Here is an 18,617-nt window from a genome sequence, read left to right as displayed (position 1 = left end):
TAGGACTAATATTTACTTTCTTTGAAAGTTTAATTTCATTTCATTTACATAAAGATACTTTATGCATCCACAGAAATTACAAAACAGTGTGCCACTTGGCTAGTAATTACAACTGTCTGGATCTGGAAACGTACATTGAAAAATTCACTTGTTGCGGTTGTTGGATCAATAGGTCGGATGGCGCTGTTCTCCAAAGACCAAGCGTTCTACAAGCATCGTCACTCGAATCGAAAATCAGCCTCTACATTAGCTCTGTTTCTGTACTTCTTTTCATTTGTTTGAGAGCAGAAACGGTACATTCACACAGGTATCTTGTCACAAAGGGCATTAAACGCAGAACTTCCCTTCTAGAAATTGTAGGGTACAGGGGTTGTCATGACCACAAAAGTCGATCATATACGTGGAGTTGTGGTACATTCATGGAAGTTCCTGGAGCGAAACATGCTACCCCATCTAATTCTCCACCCATGTCATACTTCAACTTATTTTTCACTTTCTCTCTGCCAAGATACTTCGGCTAGTTGATCATCCTCAAGGGTTCGGTTTCAAAGGAAGGGGTTTCTAATACACGAGACTTTCTCAATCGTATGTTGGGTATTCAGCCCTAAGGCTGGTTTGATCCTCCACAGTTCCGCCAACAGCTGTCATAGATAGCCTAGGCGTCACTGATGAGGCATACTAGGGAAGTGAGGAGTGAGGTAGTTTCCCGTTGCTTTCCTCACCGAGCCAGAAGTTGCCATTACAGATCAGTCTGCCAAGCCCACTGAAATGCATGCACCAACCGACCCTATGAGTGGCATTTTCACACCATTCATAACAGGGACTGGCTGCATAAGGAATGGTATTACTAGCATCGCTCATACCTCGGTCACTTTCATATTGTCAAAGCCAAGGATGAGACTGAGACAGGTCAATGAAAGTAACAAATTTGTTCTAGCCCATACCAGAAGACACTTGCCATCTTGCCAGCAAGGCGGCGGAAAATATGGCCTGAGTGTGGATACTAGCATTTCCAAGTGTCTCAAAATTACTGTATATCGCTTACACTGCCCTGTAGTATTTCTTCTTTTGTCGCTGCTAACTCGTACTATCTATCGGCCAAGTTACGAGTTACATATACTGTATGTGTGTTTTAAAACAACGAAGACATACAGTAGTTACTAAATTTAGTATAATGGTCTATGAATTGTGTGTGGTGCGCCTCAGTAGACTAACGGTTAGTGTTATGAGTTGCCGTCCTTGGGGACCTGTTCTGCCAGAAATTTAAGAATGGCGGGAGGGCTGGTATGTGGTTTAAATGGTACATGCAGCTCAACTCCATTGGGGGTGTGCCTGTAAGAGCTGCAAAACCTCGGTATGAGGACACCAGTTTTTGTCCGGCTCCATGGCTAAATGGTAGCATGCTGGTCTTTGGTCCAGGGAGTCTTAGGTTCGATTCCTGGCCGGGTCGGGGATTTTAACTTTGATTAGTTAGTTTCAATGGCTCATGAGTTAGATGTGTGTGCCGTCTTAAGCATTAGAATTCATCATATGTAGAGCCCCACCCACATAGCCGTGCAGGTCGCCTATACGGCCTTAAATTGAAAGACCTGCACCAGGCCTCTCCGGAGGCAACACGCCATTGTTATTTAATTGTGTGTGTATAATAACATTTCGCTCTTTAAGTATTTACAACTTACATTATTAATGTGGACCCGTTAGATTATCGTCAGCCCCCCCCCCCCCCAGGGGTCCGCGGACCACACTTTGGGAATGGATGAGTTAGCGAGCGGCGATGCAAGTCAGGGATTAAGACGATGAGAGCAAGATGGCAGTATAACTACAGTAAGTGACTTGCCAAGGTTAAAACGCGTTATTCGGGACAATACCAACTCAGCCTGAGAGCAGGTGAAGCAGGTGTTGCAAAAACGTGGTCATTCGCAAGATAAAGGCCGATATAGGAGTCACCCACAGCTGTTTCCACATCCCCTTTAATCATAAAGCACATGGGTGTAAAACCTTGCCCGCCGTAACGCAGTACCCGTGCTAGTAATATCTGTGCAGGCGGGCACGTTGGCTTGTACTTCCCCACGTTGCTGACTCAGGGCTGTGCTCGCCTATCGATGACAGGCTCCAGTTACCTGGTCTGATTGAAACATACAGCTACATAGGCTGTGGCATAAGGATTGGTACAGTAATTTCTTAATGTGTGTTTGTATTTGTGTACCTTTGTATCAACACGGTTACTTGAGGCGGTGCTACTTTTATCGAAGCCTATTTTCCTTTCATTAAGTTTATAAAATAAGTTAAAAAAATACCGAGCGACATGGCCGGGCGGTTAGAGTCGCGCAGCTGTGAGGTTCCTCTCAGGAGATTTCGGGTTCGAATTCCACCATCGGCAGCCCTGAAGGTGGTTTTCCGTGGTATCTCATGTTCACAGCAACCAAATGCTAAGGCTGTACCTTAATTAAGGCCACGTCCCCTACTTTTCCAATCCTAGCCTTTTGCCATTCTTCCATCACCGAAGTTAAACAAGTATTTTATTAATATGACTTTTGATACAGAAGCGATTTAGAAGCGACAAAGTACTCGGCATTATTCTGCTTCATAATTATTCATACGAGAGTTGAGCATGTTAAGCCCCTAAACCAAAGCCATTTAATTTGTACTTCATTCTTCATGGCAACCTTAAAAGTGATTAGTTATTTTCCTAGTACACGGTGGTTACAAAGCACGGTGTTTTGCGTATTTCATACAAACGCCGTGTTGAGCATATGTAATTATGTCCTTATATGAAAGAATATATACGGTACATGTATTCCATAGTGTACCGTAGTTATGAACGTACAGTTCACAGCCCTCTAGGCTTGCGCTATCTGATATCGTCCTGGGTTAGCGCTCGTAACAGCTGTTTTTCATGCACGCCGAGCTGTCGGCCAGCTCTGATCTTGACATGCCTGATTTGTAGCATATTATGTATCGATGTTCACATGCTTCTGCTCCAAAATTTACGCCACAGCACACAGACTAAACAATAGGAACTTGTGGCAGTGTTGTTTAAACATCATCTTTTTGCAGAAAATGAATCAGCGGGCTGGACAAAATTATGTCCGCGAGGCAGAAGAATCATACAGACGCTGCTAAAATGCCATCCCGGGCGGGGATCAAGCCCGCAACTTTCTGAACCGAAGGCCGCGATGCTGGCCATTCATCCAAGGATCCGAAAAATGGATTCTCCATGTGTAGAGAAAAGAAACAGTTTTATCAACATGGATCAGGAAATGCTCAATTTCTGGGCTATGGGATTTTGAGGTATGATTCTCAGTGAACAAAAATTTAATTGTCCGCCTCTCTTCCCATACGGTAGAGGCTTCTTTCAACTACAGTACTTCAGGGTTCCGTAACAGGCTAGCGAAGACAATAGAGCTGGAAGGACTTGGTTTCGATTCCTCCTGAAGTACTCCAGACACGTATAAACAAAATTACTGCTTCTCAACAAGTGCCTGCATAGTGGGTTCGAACCCCACTGTCGGCAGCCCTGAAGATGGTTTTCCGTGGTTTCCCATTTTCACACCAGGCAAATGCTGGGGCTGTACCTTAATTAGGGCCACGTCCGCTTCCTTCCCAGTCCTAGCCCTTTCCTGTCCCATCATTGCCGTAAGACGTATCTGTGTCGGTGCGACGTAAAGCCAACAGCAAAAAAAGAAGAAGTGCTTGCCGCTGAAATATAAACCGTTTAATCATAAATAAGCACCATATTACTTCATGTGGGCAAAAGCAGTCTGGCATTGATTGTATATTCACTGGTTCATTCAACAGAAAAATGTCCAACACTGAATGAGTTACATCACGTTGTACGTATACATATTCAGAAATTATATTCCTTCAAATTCCTGTGGGTTACCGCTGTGAAGCCAGCGATTAACGGAACCTTTCTGAGCCCAAACCTGTCCTTTAAAAATAATTTCCTTAGAAATGTGTAATTTATTTCTAAACTACTACAAAATGACCCATATTAAATTGAATCACTCCAGGGCGGAAGTGGCAAGACTATAAATAACGGAATGTTTCTCCGATTCTGGATTTTCCTTGTAGGTAGGTTGTTGTTAAGAATAACCTGTATCCATCCTCAGTTCATGAGTTTAATACTAGTTTGAGTGCCTGGAAAGCTATGAGGACAGTTGATTAGCTATAGGATTCGGGAAGGTAGTTGTTGTATACGAGGAACATAGTATACAGTAACACAACATAAAGTTTATAGCTTCAATAGTTTTATACAGTATTTACAAGAAATTTAACTAAACTTTTCTTGAAGCTTGGTTAATGGCACGCTGTTAATGCTGATATTGATAGATAGACTGAAGGTCTGTGGCGGATATACATTTATACAAAGTGAGAGTCCTATATACACATTCAATCCTATCTTGATGAGATAGTCTGTTCCAATGAGAATGTCCTTGGATAGTCGAAAACTATCTGCTGAGTAATAACCAATGTAACTCGTAGCGAGAGTTCGTATTGACAGGAAGATAGTATTAGGCTTAGACTTGCAAGGAACTTGCATTAATATTCTTAATTAGCAGAATGCTAAGATTGACGTCGGAGCACTAGGACTTGAGGGAGTAGCAGAATACTTGACTCGGGGCTCGACGTGGCTACGGGGATCAGGGAAAGTGAGGCAATGTCCAGAGGTGAGACCTCACGGCCAGAAATCAGTCCACCTGTTCAAACACATTTTAAAGAGGATGCCTCCGTGTCTGACTTGCGGTGTGGTCTGGTCGTTGGACACTGGGGTAGTCCTGGAGAGGCGAGGAATGTTGCTCCTTATATAGCGCTGGCTGACGTCACAGACGAGCATGCCAGGCGCAGTGCAGTCACCACATAGTCTCCGGAAACGTCGGTGATGCGGCGGGCTGCGGAGCTTGTAGGCGCGGAGATTTAGGTGCGGAGGACACACACAACAGTAGTAGCAATGTTGTAGTTGACCGACACATTTCTTACTGGATCCGTTGTTCTGCTCACAATTAAACCAATCAAGTTCCAAGGATGCCGGACATTGATATCAATACTCAAATGCAAGATAATTTGTGAACACCGTAGTGCTATAGTTTGGATTTTTCAATTTGTTTCCATAATGTATAGCTTTCTCTCGTGAGCTTTCCGAACTCGTGAACGGTGCAGCCATAGTTTGAGCTGAACCAGTGCAGCATTGCGTTCATGAGAAAAGTAGGGGGTATCATTCCAATTTTTAAAAATGACCACACCGTTCCGTCTCCTGAAGATGTTTAGTGTAGGCTACTCTTCAACCCCAATAGGCACCGAAAGAAGTAATATATCACTACTAGTAATTGTTACTACATACCGAGCTCGATAGCTTCAGTCGCTTAAGTGCGGCCAGTATCCAGTATTCGGGAGAAAGTGGGTTCGGACCCCACTGTCGGCAGCCCTGAAGATGGTTTTCCGTGGTTTCCCATTTTCACACCAGGCAAATGCTGGGGCTGTATCTTAATTAAAGCCACGGCCGCTTCCTTCCCATTCCTAGCCCTTTCCTGTCCCATGGTCGCCATAAGACCTATCTGTGTCGGTGCGACGTAAAGTAACTTGCAAAAAAAGTTGTTACTTATATTGTGTGTCATCAGTGTATGTAGATTACTGATAATCGAATCCATTCTTATGGTACTGGAACCATACCACGGCAACGACAAATGACCCACATGGGGCTTTTTGGTCAAGAGTCAAATGCCACACATCTGGAAAAGCCAAAATAGAAAAATAAAAAAAGAATCCAAACTGATGGGCGAACAAATGCCCTTCGGACCGTGCGAGGATCGACCGAACATCCCTCCGTTCCTGTAAGACAACATCCGGCCTCCCAGGGCCCCAGTGCGTCCGTGGCATAATAAAATAAATTCTAAGACTAACTCATAAACATAACAGAACGGAGGAAACTAAGATGCATTTAACTACGGCAAATGATAATAGCAGAAAAAATATCTTTTTAACAAATTTAATTTTTCTTGTTAAAACACACACATCGAATATAATCCTGAATACTACAAAAACTATATATGACGGACGAATTAAACAAACAAAATAGGAGGCATTACTCCGTTCCATTTTAAATTCCACATTTGATTGATGATCGTCCTTTTATTTCTGGACCCTGCGATAAGCACACCGATTCTTTGAACATTCATTTGAAATATACCCTAATACATGTATTTGTTTGCAAATGCGATGATTTATCATTAACCTATTACTTCTGTACTGGAAGAATACAAATTACACTCCCGACTTCTGGATACAACTTTGAGTGGTCGCCTAATGAACTAAAAAAATCTTAAAAATAACGCCAAATAGTACAAACACACATAGACACGACACAACAGACAACATAAAAGAACCAGATGTTCGGTCCTGCATCGAACCCACATCGCACTGAACAAAAAGAAACCGAGCCACGGTGCAGAACCCGCTCTCGAAATCTGACACACACGCATACAAAATAAAATAACTATCAAATAACATCGTGCACTGAAATATAAGCACACAATACAGAAATCCTCTGAATAGCAAAAAACAACCAAGAGAATGTGAATGGCTGCATTTCAGGAGAGATTTGTGTGTGACGAAAATCCTGGATTTGCCTTAGGACTCGAACCGAAGATCTTCTGCACGCCACCATGGCTTAGGTCACTGAATATCCCTGTCTTTTATGATTATAGAAGATTAAACAAATATTCTAATGTAGCGTTCCAGTAAAACATATTCCCATACAGAATTGAACATCATGTAATTGGGAAAAATACAAATGCCAAATTATTTTGTGAACCACGGGCATCGTTAATTTCTGTAGCAAGGTTCAACATATTTATACTACTCTGCAGAGCTGTCCCTCGGCAAGGAGCGATCCCTCCTTCAAACGTAAATCACTTGACACATGGTCCCGTCTCATCTCAAAAGACTAGCGACCCCTCTCCTTAAATGGCACAAAATCCTCTGTAAAGTGCAGCATTATGCAGCCCGATAACACACCGTGATAATTCGTATTTCAACCACAGTTAAATACATTCATTTATACGTATTCTGCACATATGCCTATCTTATATCAAGTCAAACATTTATTTATTCATATATTTTCACAGAATTTAATCATGAAGTGCCCGGATACAAACTTACCGAACACACAGAAAATAAACACGCAGTTTTCTTCTATCTCAGGGCCTCTCAGGGTGTATGCGCTCGGTGCATGCACGGTGCACGGTGCAAAAAACGAGTTCGCTTGGTTGACCTCTACTCCTCGATTTGGAGCAAAAGCACTGTCTCTCTCTTTCCCCACGCCTGTCTCGCTCGCTCCCCCTGTCTCCCTCTTCCCCACTTGGTCCATAGTGCTCCAAATCCGAGCCGAGATGAGCCGAGTTGGGCCGAGCTTAGCCGTGTAGCCCAGAGACGAAGCTTTGGTCCGAGCCGAGCCGAGCGGAACCGATGAACTGTGCGCAGGAACTCTGCACCGCTGTCTGCACGCGTGAGATTTTGGGCGTTTGAGAGGCCCTATTCTAACTTATACTCAACACATCAAATAGATTATTAACGTCACCATTATTTTTAGTCTATAAAAATATTATCCTCTTAACAGAGAGAGAAAAATCTGTATCTAAGTTGGGAGGACATATAGTCAAGCCCCAGGCATGTCACACATCACATAAAAAATACACACAATTCTCTATACTACGATCATGATAATTTTCTTTAAAACCAGTGTGCATTGCTATCCCATCTATTAACACATCAACGAAGGCATATAGATGACACTATCATCATGCATTACGGGTATGAAATAATATTCCAAATACAAAGAAAAGAGAAAAAATATAAACCGTTGGAAATCTTAGACAAAATAACACTTTACCATTATTACCTAAAACACTCTAAACCCTTAAGATATCCTAATCTTTAATCCATGATAATGCATTACTCTCAATTTAAATTACATATATTTGAAACTGATATCCTACTCCGAAGTTTCTTTCTACATATAAATTATCATAACTGAAGAAATGCAATGACCGACTCAAACTTACTCCCTAGTTTCAAAATAAACTCGTATTTATTTTTACAACCCTATCCTATGTTATTTACATATTTACCAGAAATTAAACCCAGCATTTACAATACTACATAATATTTCAAATCAGTGTACTTATCGTCATGTGAGGATGTCCATGGTTCGAACCTCGAAGAGGCCCCTGCTGGATGTTAACGCTTGCATCACACTGGCACAGATCACTGGTTAGAAGTTTCCTCTTCCGGTCACCGTCTGCACATCCATGGTCTTGAGTTTGGATCCACTGGAACTGGCTAGTACAAACAACGTTCCATTAATCAAATCTTCCTTCGACATTGTTTATAAAATCAAGTTTACGGTGGCATCTATTTAAATTTTCTCCGTCACTGTTTATATAATCATCTTTACAGTAGAATCTATTTCTGCACTGTTTATTGAGAACTAACCACCTCGCGTTTTAATATCACGATACACAGTCTCCGCGGTCTTACTGCTATGGAGTCGTCCTATACCCGCTAGAATTTTCACATCATTTCCACCTCACCGGGATTTTCACACTCTTGTACGTAACCAGCGTGCGTACCACTTATATATTCAGCACGAAATTGTTTCTTCTACTGTGTTACTACACAATTCAGTTTTCACTCCCGCACAAAGGAAATACAGTATATCTGCAGACACGCGACGCGACGGGAACGTCTGCCCCTCTCAACACTCCACGACAAAGTCCACCTTCCGCCACAGGGCGGTCTCTTAAATAAACTCACCCTAACTCGCAGAACGAATATCAGATCTTCCCCACTACAGTTTCCGTATCTCGTGTTCTAGGGGTCTTCTGATATCGATGATACGTTCAAAATGTGTAGTTCATAATTCTATGACGTCTTATCATATGCGGAAAGCAATTCGATCGGTAATTAAATGGGTATCTTCAATCTCATAGGGACTCCTCTTCGGGGATTTCCCATTTTGAGTCTAGGTCCACAGCTGGCTAGGGTACGCTTCTTATGCTTACCTCACCTTCTGTGACGCAATTTGACTAACGCTGAATTTTTATAACCTTTTCTAATTTTGTCAGACGTCTATAATGCTCACATATGACTTGCCGATCTTCACTTAATATGTAATGCAATTATCTCGAAATATCCAGTCGCAAACCAATTTAGCAAGTTGGCACTATCGTATTTCGGCCATTTTTATTGGGCGGGGTTATTAGAATGCTTCTTCCCTTCTAGTTCTTTCCTTAGTTAGCGTTCTCTCTCCGGGGATTTTTCAAGCTACGAAGTACATGAGTCGGCGCCACCAAGTCTGGACTCTTGCGCAATCTGACGCAACCTAACTTCCATACGGACAAAGTAGGCTAGAAAATATCTCAATTCTCTTAGTCAGTTACCTATTAATTATATCTATTACCGATATGGTTACAGTACGTAACATAAAATACTAAACACACCGGACAAAAAATTAGTCAAGCATCATTTAATACCGTGTAACCCCGCCTCTGGACTTGATAACCGCCTGGACTCGTTTAGGAAGTGAGTCCGCAAGTTCTGCAGGTACGTCGCCTCCGGGTTAAGCTAAGGATTTGATCGCGCAATTCCACCCAATTGAGGGGATGCGGATGTCGGTGTTTTACCCGCTGATCCAACATGCCCCACATATTTTCAATGGGGTTCAAGTCAGGTGATTTTGCAGGCCAACAGAGATGTAATAGGGTGTGGGTGTTCATGAAACCAGTCACATATGCGTCCATCCCGATAAACCTAGCTGTTCCCATCTTGAAAATTCGGGGTATCAATAGCATACTCATCACGCAGACGTGGACTAAAAGACAACACCTGGTCATCCAGAATGTTTAAATAAACATGCTGGGTCATGTTAGTGTTCATCTCAGTGATCGGGCCCAATCCATGACACGAAAAACACCCTCAAATCATCGCAGACCCACTTCCGGCTTCAACCTCACCTTGCACACATCCAGAATGAAATGCTTCATTTGACCTTCGGTGCATTCGCCGACGTGCGTCATTGGAATGCAGGGAAACACGTGATTCGTCAGACCACATTACGTTCCGCCAGTCAGCTACTGTCCACGTTCGATGATTTCTAGCCCACTGAAGTCCCGCAGCTGTATGTGCCTACGTAAGCAATGGCCTCTTGTGAGGTGACCGACTCCAAATGATCAATGTATGCAGTCCTCGTCGCAATGTTCTCTCGCTAATAGGTTGGGATGGACCTTCATTCACTGACTGCAGCAATTCCTGTCAGGTTTGGAAGCGATCTTGATGCTCAAGCCGTGAAACGCGTCTCCGGTCCCTCTGAGTCAGGATCTTTCCCCAACCGCAATTCTGACATGGTGTTTCGTGGCCACGTGTACCACACCACTGCTTGTAGACACTTAGACCCGTCCGACGCGAAACCCCAATAAATCCAGTAACTTCACGCACGGTATGGCCATGGGTACCGCCGAACACGATTGCCCCTTCTTGCCACTCTGTCACATTCTTACATCTACCCATGTTGACGTCCACTGTCCGCTTGAAACATCAATATCTCACTGATCACTACTGCAGCAAATACACTATAGACAATACTGGACAATTCCATATTCTCCTGTACTAAACTAAGAGGCATGTACACAGTGGCGCATCTGCTGGCCGGACCTTGTTAATCAGGCGGCAAATTCGAATCTTAAAAAAGTTTCATGTCAAAATTGGTGGATGTAATGAAAGTAAATAATGATTTTTGCTTTGTTCGACTATGAAAGTGTAATATTAATACTGACAGAAATAATGAAACTCAATAACAATTTTTGTTTTGCCCGACCTTGACTGAATGGTCAGCGTTGAGGCCTTCGGTTCAGAGGGTCCCGGGATCGATTCAGGCCGAATCGGGGATTTTAATCACGTCTAATTAATTCTTCTGGCTATGAGACTGGGTGTTTTTGTTTGTTCCAACACTTTTCTCTTCATATCCAGACAACACACTGCACAAACAACCACCACAGAAACGTGCAATATTGATTACTAGACCTCGAATTTTTAGGTGCTAAAATGTTACTTTTTTTCTTTCTTGTAAATTTCATATAAATCACTTCATCTGTATTTAATAAACTATTGATCACCACATACAACGAAGGAAAACAACTTATTAATATTTTACCTATGAGTGCAACTTGTAGGCCAATGTCTACTTTCAATTTATATAATTAACGTAAGATAAGAATACTTGTTGACATCAAAATGTTAAACCTAGTGTGATGTGTACACTAATATTTTAGAATATTGGAATTTACTTACACTGTTTTGTCTCGAGGAAAACAGAGGAAAGATTTTGATAGCTTCACAAGTTCAAAGTTACTGCAGCCAAACACAGTACAATCCTTACCGGACATGGTTCAATGCTTGTTTGATTGTAATTCCAAAAACTATTCGTCCGCGGATAAAAATTTTACGGAAATCTTTAACGCAAATCCAAGAACAAAATTTCATACTACATCAGCTGATCAGTATCACTACTACACTCAGTCTTCAAGACCGGACCGTTAGGTGCGCTGGCGATCAACGTCATGCGATATTTCGCAAACTGGCACGTATTCTCTATAGTGCATTTGCTTCAAGTACCACCGGACTGAATCGGAATCGAATAAATATTGTACCTTACCAAACTGCCTCTTCTTTCGCCTGGCTGATCAGTCGGTAGAGCGATGGTCTGTCCGGAAAATGGGCCTAACAAATATCTAAAATTGAAGCAGACCGGTACTAAAAACTATACGTGAATGAGAATCCAAAGATGAGGGATGGAAAAGTTTAATATATGAAAATATGAAATAAAGGTAAAATTTCCCCCAAAAATATCAAAAGCATTGAACAAAACAAGAAACACAAAATTTCTAACAAAATAGCCTTGAAATTTGCGGGTCTCTGCCCGAATCATGTGAAATTCTTTATCATTCTTGGAGCCGTGAGTAATTAACATGGCATGAGTTTAATTAACAAATAAGTTTGAACACTGTAGATGTCATTTAAAACGTTAAACTACATGAGATTAGGAATGTAAGATTCGCACTATTTCCACTAATATGACTTCCATTGGTTAGGAAACAAAAACGTAAACACACACTGCGTTTGGACCACAATAATACCCCGAAAAGATCACTGACACGACAATGGACGCGATTCCATATACAAAGACATGAGTACAGAAACTCTCATCGCTTAATAATAAAGTACTCGGGCTTACCCCATTAAACAATTGGCAACACAATGACAAAAAACAACAAAACACACGGACATCAACACTCACAGAAGCATTCCACTAGACCTGAAATAAATACATAAACATACACTTCTCGTGACGGGTTGTTGATATCTTTCAGCGCATGGGCTATCATCTATAGGCGGTCATTAGCCCCCATATGGGCCAGCAGATATGACGAGGTCGTTGAGTATCAGCCTTAATTTAAAACATGGCCCTTTAACTGGCTGCAAATACAAAACAAAAATCCAGACAAATTTACAAGGCGAGGCGTTCACAGCTGCAACTCATCTATCAAGGGCTCTCTTCGCTACTAGGCAAATGCTTCCCTCCCTCGCATGGGGATACTGCACAGTACAGGCACTAAGAGCCTTTCAAAATACAACATTAATCTGGTGCATTTTCCACAGACTCGCACATCACATCAGATAGGCCTCCATGTACAATCGACCATCAGTCCATCTGGAACATATTAAATATCTCTGAATTCCACATTCAACAGGCCCTCTTGAAGCCCCAAGCGCAGCTGAGGGTTAGCCTGCCGAAATTACCTCGAAAAACCTATTAGATCAACGATGGGGCTACATTGTCCACAGCTGAAAATCTCATGCATTTCTCTAGCCTAACACGCCGTTCCTAATCTTACATTGCCTAACACTCACAATGGTACTCTCCCAGTTCGATTATAAGGCACTTCGTCCTTAGCTTCTGGATGAACTTATCGTAAATCCCGACAATATAACCTTATAGGTCTATTACATGGAAGTGGAAGTGGAACACATTATTCTCGTCCAAAATAACCCCTACAAAGCTAGAAACGCTGAGATAACATACCCAATGGTCCCAATCTTATTTACAATTACGAAACAATTAAAACTGGCATAAGGCATAACTAAGATTAATATTTACAAAAGTGCGAAAACTAACTCTTCCTAACACCCAAAGGTGTTCAACACTAAGCTGTCATGATGAAACCGTCGCTTATCCTTCCGGGCCGCATGGCATCGTCACCACAAGTCCTCGGGTCGGCTCTCAGCGGGGATCCATGTTTGTTGCCTGATGCTTGCTGGACTCGTTCAGTTAGAGGATCGTTTATCGTCGGAAGATCAACTTGAATATGGTGATCTATTCGTGGTGAAGTCGGATTACCGATTACTGGAATCAGTGCAGGTTGGTAATTTAATTTATAACTTCCATAGTGAAATGAAAATGCAGTTACGTTTCAGTGAAGCTCAGTCCATCTACATAAACACTGAGTCACTCCGACAGCTGATTACGAGTTATTGTAGCCTACAGCTCCCTGATCGATTCCGTTCATTCACTTATTGATTATTCGATCAAAATAGTCTACCTAACATCATTATATTCACTTGCCTCATAGTTTCAAGCAAGGCGAGCTTAATAAATTATCTCTCTATTGTCTACGGGAACTTCCCCCATACTGTTTTGCTCAGGTGCAAGGTTTTTTTTGATACGCACAGTAACACGTTCAGAGTTCAACAGTATCCCTCTTCACATATCACACCCTATTTATATGTTCCAAGAGGGACGCGGCACGAGGGAGATTGCCTGTTCCTTTGTGCCAAGTAAGCTTCAGTTCCCACGCTCCATAAAAATGTGAATATTAATTAGTCAGAGCACCAATATGAGATATTTTCAGCTAAAGACATTTGGAAAATTACATAACTCTTCTCTGTTTTACATTCGCCAACAACAGTTGACTGGCGTAATTTGCACATCCGAATAGTCATAAGGTTTCCCGCTCTTCTACTGGCGGGATTGAGTTAGGCAATTCCCCTAACTTCTGTCTCGGCCACAAGACTCGTTTCTCTCTCATACAAAAAACCCCACACACGTGCGCGTGGCCAACTATACTGCTACCCTGAGCGTTCGCGGGCTTTTCCAGTTTTCATATCTCGGTGTCGGTAAATAATATTAATTCAGCGTTAAATATTGGCCCTATCGCATAATAAGTATGGTTCACTATGACATAATAATTATTCATAAATGCGGAAAAATTATTTTCGTCAACGTTATTTGCACGGAGTATCAACTACATTCAAACGAAACTAGATTATACATTTGCTGACATGAAGGAGCATCTGCTTCAAAATGAAATAACCTTCTGTCCCTCTTCCTATGACACTCTTCCTCTCCGCAGCCAACGGCCGTAGCCGTGTTGAAACACCGGATCCCGTGAGATCTCCGAAGTTAAGCAACATTGGGCGTGGTCAAGATTTGGATGGGTTGCCACGCGCTGTTGGTGGGGGTAAGGTAATGGAGGAGCGGAAAGGAACTGGCCACCCTACCGTACGTAAACTCCGGCTCAGGCACACCTCTGTGGAGGTTCGGACCTGCCTTCGGGCAGAATAACTCTTACCTTACCAAACTCTTGTTCTTTTACAAGGAACTGAAGACTATCTCCGTTTCTTATTGATATGTCTTTATAAAAATGAGTATTTTAAATTAAATAAATAATAGGCCTACTGGCTTTTACATACAAAATATACTGGTGTAATAATAGTTCCTAAATAAAAGGATTGATGTGCCATAATTGAATAGAAATATCGAGTGATTTAGAATCGTTTTTATTTAAATTCGATTTAAATGAAGAAATTTTTAAAATAAAAACATCCGTTTTTATGCCAAAAAACGTAATTTACATTCACCCTACTAAATATGACTGAAAACATAGAAATATGACGCAAATTAAATTAAATATTATGCCGGCCCCGTGGTGTAGGGGTAGCGTGCCTGCCTCTTAGCCGGAGGCCCCGGGTTCGATTCCCGGCCAGGTCAGGGATTTTTACCTGGACCTGAGGGCTGGTTCGAGGTCCACTCAGCCTACGTGATTAGAATTGAGGCGCTATCTGACGGTGAGATAGCGGCCCCGGTCTAGAAATCCAAGAATAACGGCCGAGAGGATTCGTCGTTCTGACCACACGACACCTCGTAATCTGCAGGCCTTCGGGCTGAGCAGCGGTCGCTTGGTAGGCTGTAGTGCCATGTGGTTTAAATTAAATATTGTCCAAGAATTCCTTAGAATATCGTACTTTTCAGAAAGCAGACCAGCAACAAACAGACCACATTCCAAATATTCCCTTTTCCTTTCTATTTTAATACATTTCTGCTCACGAAACCAAATTTCATTTAACCACAAAATATATCCAATTAAAAGAAATACAAAATAATCGACAACAAACAAAATCACATTTGGAGAACGCAAAAAACAATCATAATATAACCAAAACTACTCTGTTATATTTATTTTTTACTAGTGGTTTAACGTCGACTAATACATCGAAAGTCTTCGGTGACGTAAGTGTGAGAAAGGGCTAGGAATGGGAAGATAGTGTCCGTGGCCTTAATTAAGGTACAGCCCCAGCATTTTCCTGGTGTGAAAATGGAAAACCACGGGGAACCTTCTTCAGGGCTGCCTACGGTGAGATGTGAACCCACTATCTCCCGAATGCAAGCTTGCATTTACGCGTCCTTAACCGCGCGGCCAACTCGCTGGGTATTTGATATCATTTATTTGAACATACATGGCCAATGTAATAACATCAAGTAAAATATGGACAAAAAACCAGAAATGTGTTTAATTTAAGTTTGTGGGAAGAGACCAGGACGGAAATGTGACATGTAGTAGAAATCTGACCATACTTGCATTACATATAATCTCTTTGTAATGAGAGTGTAGTTTCCCAGAAAAGCAAACAAGCTTGTAGTTTTCCGTGATTATTTATATTGTCTTGACGCAAGTGTGATAAAACTGATATAACCTGAAAACAGTATTCCCTCACCCATGGGTAAATAATGCAAGTATCAAGCTCGAATTATTATTATTATTATTATTATTATTATTATTATTATTATTATTATTATTATTATTATTATTATTATTTCTATTTACGTAGTCGAATGATCGCATTGTTTGTAAGGTTATGTCATGAAACCTTGCTCACTATATTTAAGGACAAAACATGACGACCTTTCCTCACACCACTAATCTCCAGCGGCAGCCCGGTGTCTATTAGCGGCTTGTAGGATATTACGTCTACTGTAGCTGGAGTTTCCAAATCGTCTACTACTCTCGACACGAAGAAAGGGTAAAGACTGAAGAGAGTGTGGAAGAAAGTGGTTTGGCAACCTCTCCACACCAAACAAGGAGCACTTAGAACTCAGCAGGGTGCAGGGTGTGATTGGCTGCTGGCTTCCAGCTCGCTTCCAGGAACTGAGGCCGTCATGTTTGGTCCCCAAGTATAGCGACTTTCACCTCACTGATTACACAGCGTTTTGTGAAGGAGGAACTTGCTGGAGACTGAAACTTGGACATCACCGAACTAGGACAGTTTCAATTGTTCCTGAAGGACATTTAGTTCTGAGATACTGTCTGGCTGAAGGAGACATTCCAAGAGTGAATGATGAGCAAGAGGAAGATAAAGACACGCAATCGTCTCTTGAGGTCATTAGCATCCTAAGAAAGCAATCTGCTCAAATGATAAGTAAGGAGTCGTGGTATCTGAGTGACATCGTCACTTGCTTCACACTAAGGCAGCCGCGGTTCTAATCCTAGTCGCTGTGTAGGAGTGTACGATATTTTAGAAATAATATGTAAAATTCCTGTAATTCGGGTGTCACATTCAGTATAATTGGAGGTCCCATGGCTGTGATCACGACAGAAGAGCTCAGATAAAATTACAAATTTGATTGCTTGGTAAATGTCGCATCTGTCTTACATATTCACGTAAAATTAAAAATGCGTTTGCTTGACAAGTGTCACATATTTTATACGGTCAATCAAGAATTGTTCCAGGGAAGATTCAGTGATGTGTGTGTGTCAGTATTTGGTATTGACAATAACGATGTTGATTATGACTGTGGTCATGACTCCATGAATGCTAATTAAAAGGTGGATTAAGACCACCATGGAAAATGAGGCCCTGTATGAAATTAAAACTGATGGAGATAATAAGCTGAGAAAATCAGGAGGCAAAATGTGTGTGAGTTATAATGTCCGTGGTCCATGCTTCAAGTCCTATCCGCGCACGGCGTTGTTTTATCAATGGGAATTTCTTGTTTTCGAACTGATGCACGTCATGTATGTCTAGTGCCGCTCACCGTAAGGCACTTGGAAAGTAATTCCCGACTAGGGCGTGGCACAGATAAGATAATTTCTCTCGTGTGCCTTGAGGTCACAAAGGAGTTTCAAGTATCTTCCCAAATAACATTCCATGATGTCCAGTTAGAATAACATGGAATAAGCAAAGTGAAGGAAGAGTTCCGTTTCAATTGTATGTATTCCAGAAACGTATCCTAGGTTTCGCTCCATCGTGAACATCTCTAAGAAGTCAGATCACCCCCCACCCCCCCAATAGGTTACGTTTCATTATAATTGTAGTAGATATGACACGAACAACCTTCGGTTCACGCGTATCAGATAACGGTGATTAAGCTGGTGGGTTACTTAGAAGTCATATATTCCAGGACTGCCTATTATATTTGAGGAGTCTCGTTGCAAACCGCATTATGCACGCTCATAGACAAAACAGAGTCTGATACGTTTTCGTGTATTTAACGTTAGTAACTACTATAAATGAGGCCTTAAAAGTGACCACCGTTTCAAATCGTATTGGGTCCACCGAAATGATCGGAGCAAACCATGTTAAATCCACGGACATATTTTGTTACGCTGGGCATATTGGAAGTTCGTTGTATTCTTATGTTACATATTCTGCAAATCAGGTGTCATTCGCTTACTGCAACACAGGGCAGACTGAGCTTAGAAGCATTTTGCTCATGGGACAATATCTCAATGTGAGGGGAGCAAAAAAAAAAACTGTCACTTTACACACGTTTTTATCTATAACACTCATTAATTCCTGTGTTTGAGACCAAAGCGTACAGTCAAGCTTCTTGTTACTAGTGGGCAGTTTTAGTAAAGGTAAGTGCTTTCTCTTACAACGAACGTATTTTCTCTTGTATATCTGGGATATGCATATGTCCGCCTATGTGGTGTAGTGGTTAGTGTGATTAGCTGCCATCCCCGGAGGCCTGGGTTCAATTCCCGACTCTGCCACAAGATTTTAAAAAAAGTGGTACGAGGGCTGGAACGGGGTCCACTCAGCCTCCGGAGGTCAATTGAGTAAAGATGGGTTCGATTCCCATCTCAGCCATCCTCGAAGTGCTTTTTCGTGGTTTCATACTTCTCCTCCAGACAAATGCCGGGATGGTATCTAACTTAAGGCCACGGGCGCTTCCTTCCCTCTTCCTTGCCTGTCCCTTCCGATCTTTCCATCCTCCTGAAAGGCCCCTG

Source organism: Anabrus simplex, chromosome 2 (assembly GCF_040414725.1).
Source record: "Anabrus simplex isolate iqAnaSimp1 chromosome 2, ASM4041472v1, whole genome shotgun sequence".
Classification (NCBI taxonomy): Eukaryota; Metazoa; Arthropoda; class Insecta; order Orthoptera; family Tettigoniidae; genus Anabrus; species Anabrus simplex.
Note: the sequence above shows the minus strand (reverse complement) of the source record.